A 14,508-nucleotide genomic window follows, 5' to 3' on the forward strand; every position below is an offset into this window, starting at 1 on the left:
GCCACCACAGAAGAGACACCCTGGTTCGTGGAGACAGGGTTATTAAACGATGCATCTGAAGATGCGATCCGGACCACTTGTCCAACAGGTCCCACTGAAAAATCCTGGCATGGAACCTGCCGAATGGAATTGCTTCGTAAGAAGCTACCATCTTTCCAAGGACCCGCGTGCAGTGATGCACCGATACCTGTTTTGGTTTTAGGAGGTCTCTGACTAGAGAAGACAACTCCCTGGCTTTCTCCTCCGGGAGAAACACTTTTTTCTGGGCCGTGTCCAGAATCATTCCCAGGAACATTAGACGTGTCGTGGGGACCAGCTGTGACTTTGGGATATTTAGAATCCAGCCGTGCTGGCTCAGCACTTCCTGAGATAGTGCTACTCCCACTAACAACTGTTCCTTGGATCGTGCCTTTATTAGGAGATCGTCCAAGTATGGGATAATTAAAACTCCCTTTTTTCGAAGGAGTATCATCATTTCCGCCATAACCTTGGTAAATACCCTCGGTGCCGTGGAGAGTCCAAACGGCAGCGTCTGGAATTGGTAATGGCAGTCCTGTACCACAAATCTGAGGTACTCCTGGTGAGAATTGTAAATGGGGACATGCAGGTAAGCATCCTTGATGTCCAGGGATACCATGTAATCCCCCTCGTCCAGGCTTGCAATAAACGCCCTGAGCGATTCCATCTTGAACTTGAATTTTTTTATGTATGTGTTCAAGGATTTCAAATTTAAAATGGGTCTCACCGAACCGTCCGGTTTCGGCACCACAAATAGTGTGGAATAGTAACCCCGGCCTTGTTGAAGTAGGGGTACCTTGATTATCACCTGCTGGGAATACAGCTTGTGAATCGCTGCTAGCACCGCCTCCCTGTCTGAGGGAGCAATCGGCAAGGCGGATTTTAGGAAACGGCGGGGTGGAGTCGCCTCGAATTCCAGCCTGTATCCCTGAGATACTATTTGAAGGATCCAGGGATCCACCTGTGAGCGGGCCCACTGATCGCTGAAATTCCTGAGGCGGGCCCCCACCGTACCTGGCTCCGCTTGTGAAGCCCCACCGTCATGCGGCGGACTTGGAAGAGGAAGCGGGGGAGGACTTTTGTTCCTGGGAACCTGCTGTTTGCTGCAGCCTTTTTCCCCTGCCTCTGCCTCTTGACAGAAAAGACCCTCCTTTTCCCCGCTTGTTTTTCTGGGACCGAAAGGACTGAACCTGATAAAATGGCGCCTTCTTAGGCTGTGAGGGGACATGGGGTAAAAATGCTGACTTCCCAGACGTTGCTGTGGAAACTAGGTCGGAGAGACCATCCCCAAATAATTCCTCCCCCTTATAAGGCAAGACTTCCATGTGCCTTTTGGAATCTGCATCTCCAGTCCACTGGCGAGTCCATAAGCATCTCCTAGCAGAGATAGATAATGCACTTATTTTAGATGCCAGCCGGCAGATTTCCCTCTGTGCATCTCTCATGTATAAGACTGAGTCTTTTATATGGTCAATTGTTAGCAGGATCGTGTCTCTGTCTAACGTGTCAATATTTTCTGACAGTTTATCTGACCACGCAGCGGCAGCACTGCACATCCATGCTGACGCAATAGCTGGTCTGAGTATAATGCCTGAGTGTGTATATACAGACTTCAGGATCGCCTCCTGCTTTCTATCAGCAGGTTCCTTAAGGGCGGCCGTATCCTGGGACGGTAGTGCCACCTTTTTAGACAAACGTGTGAGCGCTTTATCCACCCTCGGGGGTGTTTCCCAACGTAACCTATCCTCTGGCGGGAAAGGGAACGCCATTAGTAGCTTCTTAGGAATTACCAATTACTTATCAGGGGAAGAACACGCTTCTTCACACACTTCATTTAATTCATCCGACGGGGGAAAAACTACAGGTAGTTTTTTCTCCCCAAACATAATACCCTTTTTTGTGGTACCTGGATGTAAATCAGAAATATTTAACACCTCTTTCATTGCCTCAATCATGCAGTGAATGGCCTTAACGGGCATTAAATTTGACTCATCGTCGTCGACACTCGTGTCAGTATCCGTGTCGACATCTACTTGTGCCACCTGAGATAACGGGCGTTTCAGAGCCCCTGATGACTTTTGAGACACCTGGACAGGCACGAGCTGAAGACTCGGCTGTCCCACAGTCGGCATGTCGTCAAATTTTTTATGTAAGGAGTCTATACGTGCACTCATTTCCTGCCATAATACCATCCACTCAGGTGTCTGACCCCCAGGGGGTGACATCCCTGCTAAAGGCATCTGCTCCCCCTCCACATCATTATCCTCCTCAAACATGTCGACACAGCCGTACCGACACACTCCACACACACAGGGAATGCTCAAATAGAGGACAGGACCCACAAAAGCCCTTTGGGGGGACAGAGTAAGAGTATGCCAGCACACATAGGGACTAACTGAGTTATGTCCCTAATAGCTGCTTTTTATATAATATACTGTATACAGTGCCAATTTTAATGCCCCCCCTCTCTTTTCCCTCTTACTGTACTGTAGAATCGCAGGGAAGAGCCAGGGAGCTTCCTTCCAGCCGAGCTGTGAGGGAAAAATGGCGCCAGTGTGCTGAGGAGATAGGCTCCGCCCCTTTTTCGCTGCCTATTCTCCCGCTTTTTATGGGATTCTGGCAGGGGTATTTACCTCATATATAGCCCCAGGGGCTATATATTGAGGTATTTTAGCCAGCCAAGGTGTTTTTATTGCTGCCTCAGGGCGCCCCCCCCCAGCGCCCTGCACCCTCAGTGACCGGAGTGTGAAGTGTGTATGAGGAGCAATGGCGCACAGCTGCAGTGCTGTGCGCTACCTTGGTGAAGACAGGATGTCTTCATGCCGCCGATTTTCCGGACCACCTTCTTGCTTCTGGCTCTGTAAGGGGGACGGCGGCGCGGCTCCGGGACCGAACATCAAGGCTGGGCCTGCGGTCGATCCCTCTGGAGCTAATGGTGTCCAGTAGCCTAAGAAGCCCAATCCGGCTGCAAGCAGGCGAGTTCGCTTCTTCTCCCCTTAGTCCCTCGCTGCAGTGAGCCTGTTGCCAGCAGGTCTCACTGAAAATAACAAATTCTAAGACTATAACTTTCTAAGAGCTCAGGAGAGCCCCTAGTGTGCATCCAACCTCGGCCGGGCACAAGATCTAACTGAGGCTTGGAGGAGGGTCATAGTGGGAGGAGCCAGTGCACACCAGGTAGTCTAAGATCTTTCTAGAGTGCCCAGCCTCCTTCGGGGCCCGCTATTCCCCATGGTCCTTACGGAGTTCCCAGCATCCACTAGGACGTTAGAGAAAACTATTTTATTCATATTTATATCAAATATGGTATAACAAGTAGATAATATTAAATTGCTAAAAAAAAAAAAATCTGAAGTAAATAATAAATAAAAAATCAGGACCATCAGAAGATCCAGCCAGGTGAAAATAAATATCCACTAGTGTATAAAGTAATTGGACAACTGCACCAATTGGCCACTATGCGACCCTGTTGTTCAATCTAATGCTGGACATACATGGTCAGATAAAATGGAGAATCTACACAGGGGTAGTTCCGCAACAGGTTGTTTGTACAGATATTGACCAACGTCAGGTCTTTATCTGTGACCGACTTAGGAATGATTGTATGCACTGTAAGTGCTGATCACTCGTCGGTGGTGCTCCCAGAGTCAATAAGTTGAGGCAGTAGGACAAAAGAAGAGAGAGACTCTTTGTTGGGGCACTCTTAGTCAAAAAATGTTAGACACTAAAACATAACTTTTAATAGATGTAATAAAAATCTAGTGACTCAAGAGTAAAAAATAAGAATTGTGAAAAAATATATTCATACATATTATTCATGCATATCGCTCAATGCTTCTATTTTAGGAATAAGTATGAGAAATGCCTGGGTGAAGATTATTTGTAGTTGATATTTTGGTTGGGACAGATCTGTCTATAATTTGAGACGGGATATAGTTATGGTCCCCCAGGAATATTACCTATGTTCAGTTTCTAAATATTGTACAATTTCTTAAATGAGAAAGATTAAAGACAATGTGATCTTTAAATGTTGCCTTAGAAGGTCCTTAAACACCTACTGCTCTAGATCTGGGCAGTGGTGTTACCGGGAAGGCTTTTACTCGATTAAACAGTGTATTGTTCGACTCTATGCAATCAGTAGAAGTCTGAAAACACGGTGTAGGGATAAAGGCATTTACATGCTCAGCAGTAATACAATAATGCAGTTAGTAGAGATTTGAAAAAAACAGTATTATAATTTTTGCATGGAAATATGTTGAAAACAAGAGGAATTTTTTTGTATACGGTATATTTTGTAATACAGTGAGATTCTCACATTCAAAATAACAGTAAGAGAAAGAAAGTGATTGAAGAAGAAAGAAAGGGGTATGTCTTACTTCTGCTGTTCAGCTGGGTTGTTTACTGCACCTGGTGTTCGCTGTTGGTCCCCCACACAGTTACTGACCAGGCCTACCACAGATTTGCTTCCAAGATCGGACGAGATCAGGCGTATCCTGTGGAGTATGGCCGTAATCTGCTGAATGAGAGAGTATGACTACCAAAGTGCTTCTGCTGTCCAAATTAATGGATGAGAGAGCATGAAAGAAATATATTTTATATATAATGGGCTCTATACTAATGCCATAGTTTGTAGTGTGCCCAGATGGACTTCTATATGGAAATGAATATATCAAAAAGGGGGGAGTTTGATGCTCTCCACTAGTTTTAAACTAAAGGTATATTTCTTTGTTATAAGAAAAAGAGAAAAAGGAACTCTAAGGATACTGACAAACTGTAGTCACTTAGTTCTTGTGCGGATATTACATATAATCACATATAATCGATAACCAGAAATGCCCTAGCGTTCATTGCATATAATTAAACTGCATATAACATGAGTATCAAAAAGTGCCCTGACATTCCAACAGTTGAAGAGTATGAAAAACTGTCAAAGATAAAAATGCAAAAGCTTAATTCTTGTGCAAATATTGCATATGGTCACACTGTAGTATGATATGAGTATCAAAAAATGCTGCAAGCACTTTAATTATTGTGCAGATATTGCATGTGGTCACACCGCATAAATGTGATATGAATGTCAGAGGATGCTCTCAATTCAGAGGTATTGACAGACTACAGACATTTAATTGCTATGCAGATATTGCATGTGGTCACACTGCTGTATGATATAAATATCAAAAATGCTCTAAACTCAGAGTTTTTAGTAAGCTACAAATACTTAATTGTTATACAAATATTGCATGTGGTCACATTGCATAGATTGTAGCAAATTGCTGTATCAATATGAGCATGTATGATTGTATAGAGAATTAATAGGAATTACATTTAATATAGAAATAGTACATAATAAGTTTTGGTGACCCACAAAGGGTGCTTACTGAACCGGTAGATCCCTTAGTGTGGGGGTGGGTTGCGCAGTCCCACAGAGTCCCAGAGTTGGTTAGTGGGACTCTGTGGGACTGCGCAACCCACCCCCACACTAAGGGATCTACCGGTTCAGTAAGCACCCTTTGTGGGTCACCAAAACTTATTATGTACTATTTCTATATTAAATGTAATTCCTATTAATTCTCTATACAATCATACATGCTCATATTGATACAGCAATTTGCTACAATCTATGCAATGTGACCACATGCAATATTTGTATAACAATTAAGTATTTGTAGCTTACTAAAAACTCTGAGTTTAGAGCATTTTTGATATTTATATCATACAGCAGTGTGACCACATGCAATATCTGCATAGCAATTAAATGTCTGTAGTCTGTCAATACCTCTGAATTGAGAGCATCCTCTGACATTCATATCACATTTATGCGGTGTGACCACATGCAATATCTGCACAATAATTAAAGTGCTTGCAGCATTTTTTGATACTCATATCATACTACAGTGTGACCATATGCAATATTTGCACAAGAATTAAGCTTTTGCATTTTTATCTTTGACAGTTTTTCATACTCTTCAACTGTTGGAATGTCAGGGCACTTTTTGATACTCATGTTATATGCAGTTTAATTATATGCAATGAACGCTAGGGCATTTCTGGTTATCGATTATATGTGATTATATGTAATATCCGCACAAGAACTAAGTGACTACAGTTTGTCAGTATCCTTAGAGTTCCTTTTTCTCTTTTTCTTATAACAAAGAAATATACCTTTAGTTTAAAACTAGTGGAGAGCATCAAACTCCCCCCTTTTTGATATATTCATTTCCATATAGAAGTCCATCTGGGCACACTACAAACTATGGCATTAGTATAGAGCCCATTATATATAAAATATATTTCTTTCATGCTCTCTCATCCATTAATTTGGACAGCAGAAGCACTTTGGTAGTCATACTCTCTCATTCAGCAGATTACGGCCATACTCCACAGGATACGCCTGATCTCGTCCGATCTTGGAAGCAAATCTGTGGTAGGCCTGGTCAGTAACTGTGTGGGGGACCAACAGCGAACACCAGGTGCAGTAAACAACCCAGCTGAACAGCAGAAGTAAGACATACCCCTTTCTTTCTTCTTCAATCACTTTCTTTCTCTTACTGTTATTTTGAATGTGAGAATCTCACTGTATTATTACAAAATATACCGTATACAAAAAAATTCCTCTTGTTTTCAACATATTTCCATGCAAAAATTATAATACTGTTTTTTTCAAATCTCTACTAACTGCATTATTGTATTACTGCTGAGCATGTAAATGCCTTTATCCCTACACCGTGTTTTCAGACTTCTACTGATTGCATAGAGTCGAACAATACACTGTTTAATCGAGTAAAAGCCTTCCCGGTAACACCACTGCCCAGATCTAGAGCAGTAGGTGTTTAAGGACCTTCTAAGGCAACATTTAAAGATCACATTGTCTTTAATCTTTCTCATTTAAGAAATTGTACAATATTTAGAAACTGAACATAGGTAATATTCCTGGGGGACCATAACTATATCCCGTCTCAAATTATAGACAGATCTGTCCCAACCAAAATATCAACTACAAATAATCTTCACCCAGGCATTTCTCATACTTATTCCTAAAATAGAAGCATTGAGCGATATGCATGAATAATATGTATGAATATATTTTTTCACAATTCTTATTTTTTACTCTTGAGTCACTAGATTTTTATTACATCTATTAAAAGTTATGTTTTAGTGTCTAACATTTTTTGACTAAGAGTGCCCCAACAAAGAGTCTCTCTCTTCTTTTGTCCTACTACAGATAAAATGGAGGTCAGATATTTTATCTGACAGCCTGACACCCAACAGATATCGTGGCCATACACAAAGATACCTCACGGTGTACAGTGCATCCGGAAAGTATTCAAAGCGCTTCACTTTTTCCACATTTTGTTATATTACAGCCTTATTCCAAAATGGAACAAATTAATTTTTTCCCTCAAAATTCTAGACACAATACCCCATAATGACAACGTGAAAAAAGTGAAATTTTTGCAAATTTATTAAAAATAAAAAACAAAGAAATCACATGTATATAAGTATTCACAGCCTTTGCTCAGGTGCATGATCAGGTGCATCATCCTTGAGATGTTCCTACAGCTTAACTGGAGTCAACCTGTGGTAAATTCAGTCAATTGGACATGATTTGGAAAGGCACACACCTGTCATATAAGGTCCTACACTTGACAGTGCATGTCTGAGCCAAACCAAACATGAAGTCAAAGGAATTGTCTGTAGGCCTCAGTGACATGATTATCTCATGGCACAAATCTGGGGAAGGGTACAGAAAAATATCTGCTGCTTTGAAGGTCCGAATGAGCACAGTGGCCTCCATCATCCGTAAATGGAAGAAGTTTGGAACCACCAGGACCTTTCCTAGAGCTGGCCGGCTGTCTAAACTGAGCGATCGGGGAGAAGGGCCCTAGTCAGGGAGGTGACCAAGAACATGACGGTCACTCTGTCAGAGCTACAGCATTCCTCTGTGGAGAGAGGAGAAGCTTCCAGGAGGAAACCATCTCTGCAGCAATCTACCAATCAGGCCTGATTAGTAGAGTGGCCAGACGGAAGGCACTACTTAGTAAAAAGCACATGGCAGCCCGTCTGGAGTTTTCCAAAACGCACCTGAAGGACTCTCAGACCATGAGAAACAAAATTCTCTTGTCTGATGAGACAAAGATTGAACTCTTTGGCGTGAATGCCAGGCGTCATGTTGGAGGAAACCAGGCACCGCTCATCACCAGGCCAATACCATCCCTACACTGAAGCATCATGCTGTGAGGATGTTTTTCAGCGGCAGGAACAGGGAGACTAGTCAGGATAAACGGAAAGATGAATGCGGCAACGTACAGAGACATCCCGGATGAAAACCTGCTCCAGAGCGCTCTTGACCTCAGACTGGGACGACAGTTCATCTTTCAGCAGAACAACAACCCTAAGCACACAGCCAAGATATCAAAGGAGTGGCTTCAGGACAACTCTGTGAATGTCCTTGAGTGGCCTAGCCAGAGCCCAGACCTGAATCCGATTGAACATCTCTGGAGAGATCTGAAAATGGCTGTGCACCGACGCTTCCCATCCAACCTGATGGAGTTTGAGAGGTGCTGCAAAGAAGAATGGGTGAAACTGCTCAAAGATAGGTGTGCCACGCTTGTGGCATCATATTCAAAAAGACTTCAGGCTGTAATTGCTGCAGAAGGGCATCAACAAAGTATTGAGCAAAGGCTGTGAATACATGTGATTTCTTAGTTTTTTATTCTTAATAACTTTGCAAAAATTTCAATAAAAACTTTTTTCACGTTGTGATTCTAGGGTATTGTGTGTGGAAGTTTGAGGGAAAAAAATAAGAATTTACTTACCGATAATTCTATTTCTCGTAGTCCGTAGTGGATGCTGGGACTCCGTCAGGACCATGGGGATAGCGGCTCCGCAGGAGACAGGGCACAAAAGTAAAAGCTTTAGGATCAGGTGGTGTGCACTGGCTCCTCCCCCTATGACCCTCCTCCAAGCCTCAGTTAGGATACTGTGCCCGGACGAGCGTACACAATAAGGAAGGATTTTGAATCCCGGGTAAGACTCATACCAGCCACACCAATCACACTGTACAACCTGTGATCTGAACCCAGTTAACAGCATGATAACAGCGGAGCCTCTGAAAAGATGGCTCACAACAATAATAACCCGATTTTTGTAACAATAACTATGTACAAGTATTGCAGACAATCCGCACTTGGGATGGGCGCCCAGCATCCACTACGGACTACGAGAAATAGAATTATCGGTTAGTAAATTCTTATTTTCTCTGACGTCCTAGTGGATGCTGGGACTCCGTCAGGACCATGGGGATTATACCAAAGCTCCCAAACGGGCGGGAGAGTGCGGATGACTCTGCAGCACCAAATGAGAGAACTCCAGGTCCTCCTCAGCCAGGGTATCAAATTTGTAGAATTTTGCAAACGTGTTTGCTCCTGACCAAGTAGCAGCTCGGCAAAGTTGTAAAGCCGAGACCCCTCGGGCAGCCGCCCAAGATGAGCCCACCTTCCTTGTGAAATGGGCATTTACATATTTTGGCTGTGGCAGGCCTGCCACAGAATGTGCAAGCTGAATTGTACTACACATCCAACTAGCAATCGTCTGCTTAGAAGCAAGAGCACCCAGTTTGTTGGGTGCATACAGGATAACAGCAAGTCAGTTTTCCTGACTCCAGCCGTCCTGGAAACTTATATTTTCAGGGCCCTGACAACATCTAGCAACTTGGAGTCCTCCAAGTCCCTAATAGCCGCAGGTACCACAATAAACTGGTTCAGGTGAAACGCTGACACCACCTTAGGGAGAAACTGGGGACGAGTCCGCAGATCTGCCCTGTCCGAATGGACAATCAGATATGGGCTTTTGTGAGACAAAGCCACCAATTCTGACACTTGCCTGGCCGAGGCCAGGGCCAACCGCATGGTCACTTTTCATGTGAGATATTTCAAATCCACAGATTTGAGCGGTTTAAAATGTGATTTGAGGAATCCCAGAACTACGTTGAGATCCCACAGTGCCACTGGAGGCACAAAAGGGGGTTGTATATGCAGTACTCCCTTGACAAACTTCTGGACTTCAGGAAGTGAAGCCAATTCTTTCTGGAAGAAAATTGACAGGGCCGAAATTTGAACCTTAATGGACCCCAATTTGAGGCCCATAGACACTCCTGTTTGCAGGAAATGCAGGAATCGACCGAGTTGAAATTTCTTCGTGGGGCCTTCCTGGCCTCACACCACGCAACATATTTTCGCCACATGTGGTGATAATGTTGTGCGGTCACCTCCTTCCTGGCTTTGACCAGGGTAGGAATGACCTCTTCCGGAATGCCTTTTTCCCTTAGGATCCGGCGTTCCACCGCCATGCCGTCAAACGCAGCCGCAGTAAGTCTTGGAACAGACATGGTACTTGCTGAAGCAAGTCCCTTCTTAGCGGCAGAGGCCATGAGTCCTCTGTGAGCATTTCTTGAAGTTCCGGGTACCAAGTCCTTCTTGGCCAATCCGGAGCCACGAGTATAGTTCTTACTCCTCTACGTCTTATAATTCTCAGTACCTTGGGTATGAGAAGCAGAGGAGGGAACACATACACCGACTGGTACACCCACTGTGTTACCAGAACGTCCACAGCTATTGCCTGAGGGTCTCTTGACCTGGCGCAATACCTGTCCAGTTTTTTGTTCAGGCGGGACGCCATCATGTCCACCTTTGGTCTTTCCCAACGGTTCACAATCATGTGGAAGACTTCCCGATGAAGTCCCCACTCTCCCGGGCGGAGGTCGTGCCTGCTGAGGAAGTCTGCTTCCCAGTTGTCCACTCCCGGAATGAACACTGCTGACAGTGCTATCCCATGATTTTCCGCCCAGCGAAGAATCTTTGCAGTTTCTGCCATTTCCCTCCTGCTTCTTGTGCCGCCCTGTCTGTTTACGTGGGCGATTGCCGTGATGTTGTCCCACTGGATCAATACCGGCTGACCTTGAAGCAGAGGTCTTGCTAAGCTTAGAGCATTGTTTTATGTGGAGAGAAGTCTCCAGACTTGATCACACTCCCTGGAAATTTTTTCCCTGTGTGACTGCTCCCCAGCCTCTCCGGCTGGCATCCGTGGTCACCAGGACCCAGTCCTGAATGCCGAATCTGCGGCCCTTTAGTAGATGAGCACTCTGCAGCCACCGCAGAAGAAACACCCTTGTCCTTGGAGACAGGGTTATCCGCTGATGCATCTGAAGATGCGATCCGGACCATTTTTCCAGCAGATCCCACTGAAAAGTTCTTGCGTGAAATCTGCCGAATGGAATCGCTTCGTAAGAAGCCACCATTTTTCCCAGGACCCTTGTGCAATGATGCACTGACACTTTTCCTGGTTTTAGGAGGTTCCTGACTAGCTCGGATAACTCCCTTGCTTTCTTCTCCGGGAGAAACACCCTTTTCTGGACTGTGTCCAGAATCATCCCTAGGAACAGCAAATTGTCGTCGGAAACAGCTGCGGTTTTGGAATATTTAGAATCCACCCATGCTGTCGTAGAACTACTTGAGATAGTGCTACTCCGACCTCCAACTGTTCTCTGGACCTTGCCCTTATCAGGATATTGTCCATTTTCTTTGAAGAAGAATCATCATTTCGGCCATTACCTTGGTAAAGACCTGGGGTGCCGTGGACAATCCAACCGGCATCGTCTGAAACTGATAGTGACAGTTCTGTACCACGAACCTGAGGTACCCTTGGTGAGAAGGGCAGATTGGGGCATGGAGGAAGCATCCCTGATGTCCCGGGACACCATATAGTCCCCTTCTTCCTGGTTCGCTATCACTGCTCTGAGTGACTCCATCTTGATTTGAACCTTTGTATGTAAGTGTTCAAATATTTCAGATTTAGAATAGGTCTCACCGAGCCGTCTGGCTTCAGTACCACAATATAATGTGGAATAATACCCCTTTCCTTGTTGTAGGAGGAGTACTTTGATTATCACCTGCTGGGAATACAGCTTGTGAATTGTTTCCAATATTGGCTCCCTGTCGGAGGGACACGTTGGTAAAGCAGACTTCAGGAACCTGCGAGGGGGAGACGTCTCGAATTTCCAATCTGTACCCCTGGGATACTACTTGTAGGATCCAGGGGTCCTGTACGGCCCCAGCGTCATGCTGAGGACTTGGCAGAAGCGGTGGAAGGCTTCTGTTCCTGGGAATGGGCTGCCTGCTGCAGTCTTCTTCCCTTTCCTCTATACCTGGGCAGATATGACTGGCCTTTTGCCCGCTTGCCCTTATGGGGACGAAAGGACTGAGGCTGAAAAGACGGTGTCTTTTTCTGCTGAGATGTGACTTAGGGTAAAAAAGGTGGATTTTCCAGCTGTTGCTGTGGCCACCAGGTCCGATGGACCGACCCCAAATAACTCCTCCCCTTTATACGGCAATACTTCCATGTGCCGTTTGGAATCTGCATCACCTGACCACTGTCGTGTCCATAAACATCTTCTGGCAGATATGGACATCGCACTTACTCTTGATACCAGAGTGCAAATATCTCTCTGTGCTCTATAGTCAATAAAATACTGTCCCTGTCAAGGGTATCAATATTTTCAGTCAGGGAATCCGACCAAGCCACCCCAGCGCTGCACATCCAGGCTGAGGCGATAGCTGGTCGCAGTATAACACCAGTATGTGTGTATATACTTTTTAGGATATTTTCCAGCCTCCTATCAGCTGGCTCCTTGAGGGCGGCCGTATCTGGAGACGGTAACGCCACTTGTTTAGATAAGCGTGTGAGCGCCTTATCCACCCTAAGGGGTGTTTCCCAACGCGCCCTAACTTCTGGCGGGAAAGGGTATACTGCCAATAATTTTCTATCGGGGGAAACCCACGCATCATCACACACTTCATTTAATTTATCTGATTCAGGAAAAACTACATGTAGTTTTCACACCCACATAATACCCTTTTTTGTGGTACTTGTAGTATCAGAAATATGTAACACCTCCTTCATTGCCCTTAACATGTAACGTGTGGCCCTAAAGGAAAATACGTTTGTTTCTTCACCGTCGACACTGGAGTCAGTGTCCGTGTCTGTGTCTATGTCGACCGACTGAGGTAAATGGGCGTTTTAAAGCCCCTGACGGTGTTTGAGACGCCTGGACAGGTACTAATTTGTTTGCCGGCCGTCTCATGTCATCAACCGACCTTGAAGCGTGTTGACATTATCACGTAATTCCTTAAATAAGCCATCCATTCCGGTGTCGACTCCCTAGAGAGTGACATCACCATTACAGGCAATTGCTCCGCCTCCTCACCAACATCGTCCTCATACATGTCGACACACACGTACCGACACACAGCACACACACAGGGAATGCTCTGATAGAGGACAGGACCCCACTAGCCCTTTGGGGAGACAGAGGGAGAGTTTGCCAGCACACACCAAAACGCTATAATTATACAGGGACAACCTTTATATAAGTGTTTTCCCTTATAGCATCTTAATATATAATCATATCGCCAAATAAGTGCCCCCCCTCTCTGTTTTAACCCTGTTTCTGTAGTGCAGTGCAGGGGAGAGCCTGGGAGCCTTCCCACCAGCAGTTCTGTGAGGGAAAATGGCGCTGTGTGCTGAGGAGATAGGCCCCGCCCCCTATTCCGGCGGGCTCTTCTCCCGTTTTTTCTGAGACCTGGCAGGGGTGAAATACATCCATATAGCCTCAGGGACTATATGTGATGTATTCTTTTTAGCCAGAAAAGGTATTAACATTGCTGCCCAGGGCGCCCCCCCCAGCGCCCTGCACCCTCAGTGACCGTTGGTGTGAAGTGTGCTGAGAGCAATGGCGCACAGCTGCAGTGCTGTGCGCTACCTCATGAAGACTGAAAAGCCTTCAGCCGCCGGTTTCTGGACCTCTTCTTACTTCAGCATCTGCAAGGGGGTCGGCGGCGCGGCTCCGGTGACCCATCCAGGCTGTACCTGTGATCGTCCCTCTGGAGCTAGTGTCCAGTAGCCTAAGAAGCAAATCCATCCTGCACGCAGGTGAGTTCACTTCTTCTCCCCTAAGTCCCTCGTTGCAGTGAGCCTGTTGCCAGCAGGACTCACTGAAAATAAGAAAACTATCAAAACTTTTACTCTAAGCAGCTCTTTATGAGAGCCACCTAGATTGCACCCTTCTCGGCCGGGCACAAAAACCTAACTGAGGCTTGGAGGAGGGTCATAGGGGGAGGAGCCAGTGCACACCACCTGATCCTAAAGCTTTTACTTTTGTGCCCCGTCTCCTGCGGAGCCGCTATCCCCATGGTCCTGACGGAGTCCCAGCATCCACTAGGACGTCAGAGAAAATTCATTTATTCCATTTTGGAATAAGGCTGTAACATAACAAAATGTGGAAAGAAGAGAAGCACTGTGAATACTTTCTGGATTCACTGGATATATGGACACAATATTTGTGTTACTTCACAGGGGAGGAGGCATTTATACATTCCTCTCACGTGACGGAACAGGGTAAATGTCAATCGGTTGGCTGCAGCAGCGCATACACTGACT

At 45.4% G+C, this 14,508-nt stretch overlaps 1 protein-coding gene across 1 annotated transcript in view; it reads right to left on the reverse strand.

Moving 5' to 3' along the window:
• FMR1 (fragile X messenger ribonucleoprotein 1) overlaps window positions 1-14,508 on the reverse strand; it is a 264,048-nt gene that overhangs the window by 240,170 nt on the left and 9,370 nt on the right.

The sequence above is a fragment of the Pseudophryne corroboree genome, chromosome 8, assembly GCF_028390025.1.
Source record: "Pseudophryne corroboree isolate aPseCor3 chromosome 8, aPseCor3.hap2, whole genome shotgun sequence".
Classification (NCBI taxonomy): Eukaryota; Metazoa; Chordata; class Amphibia; order Anura; family Myobatrachidae; genus Pseudophryne; species Pseudophryne corroboree.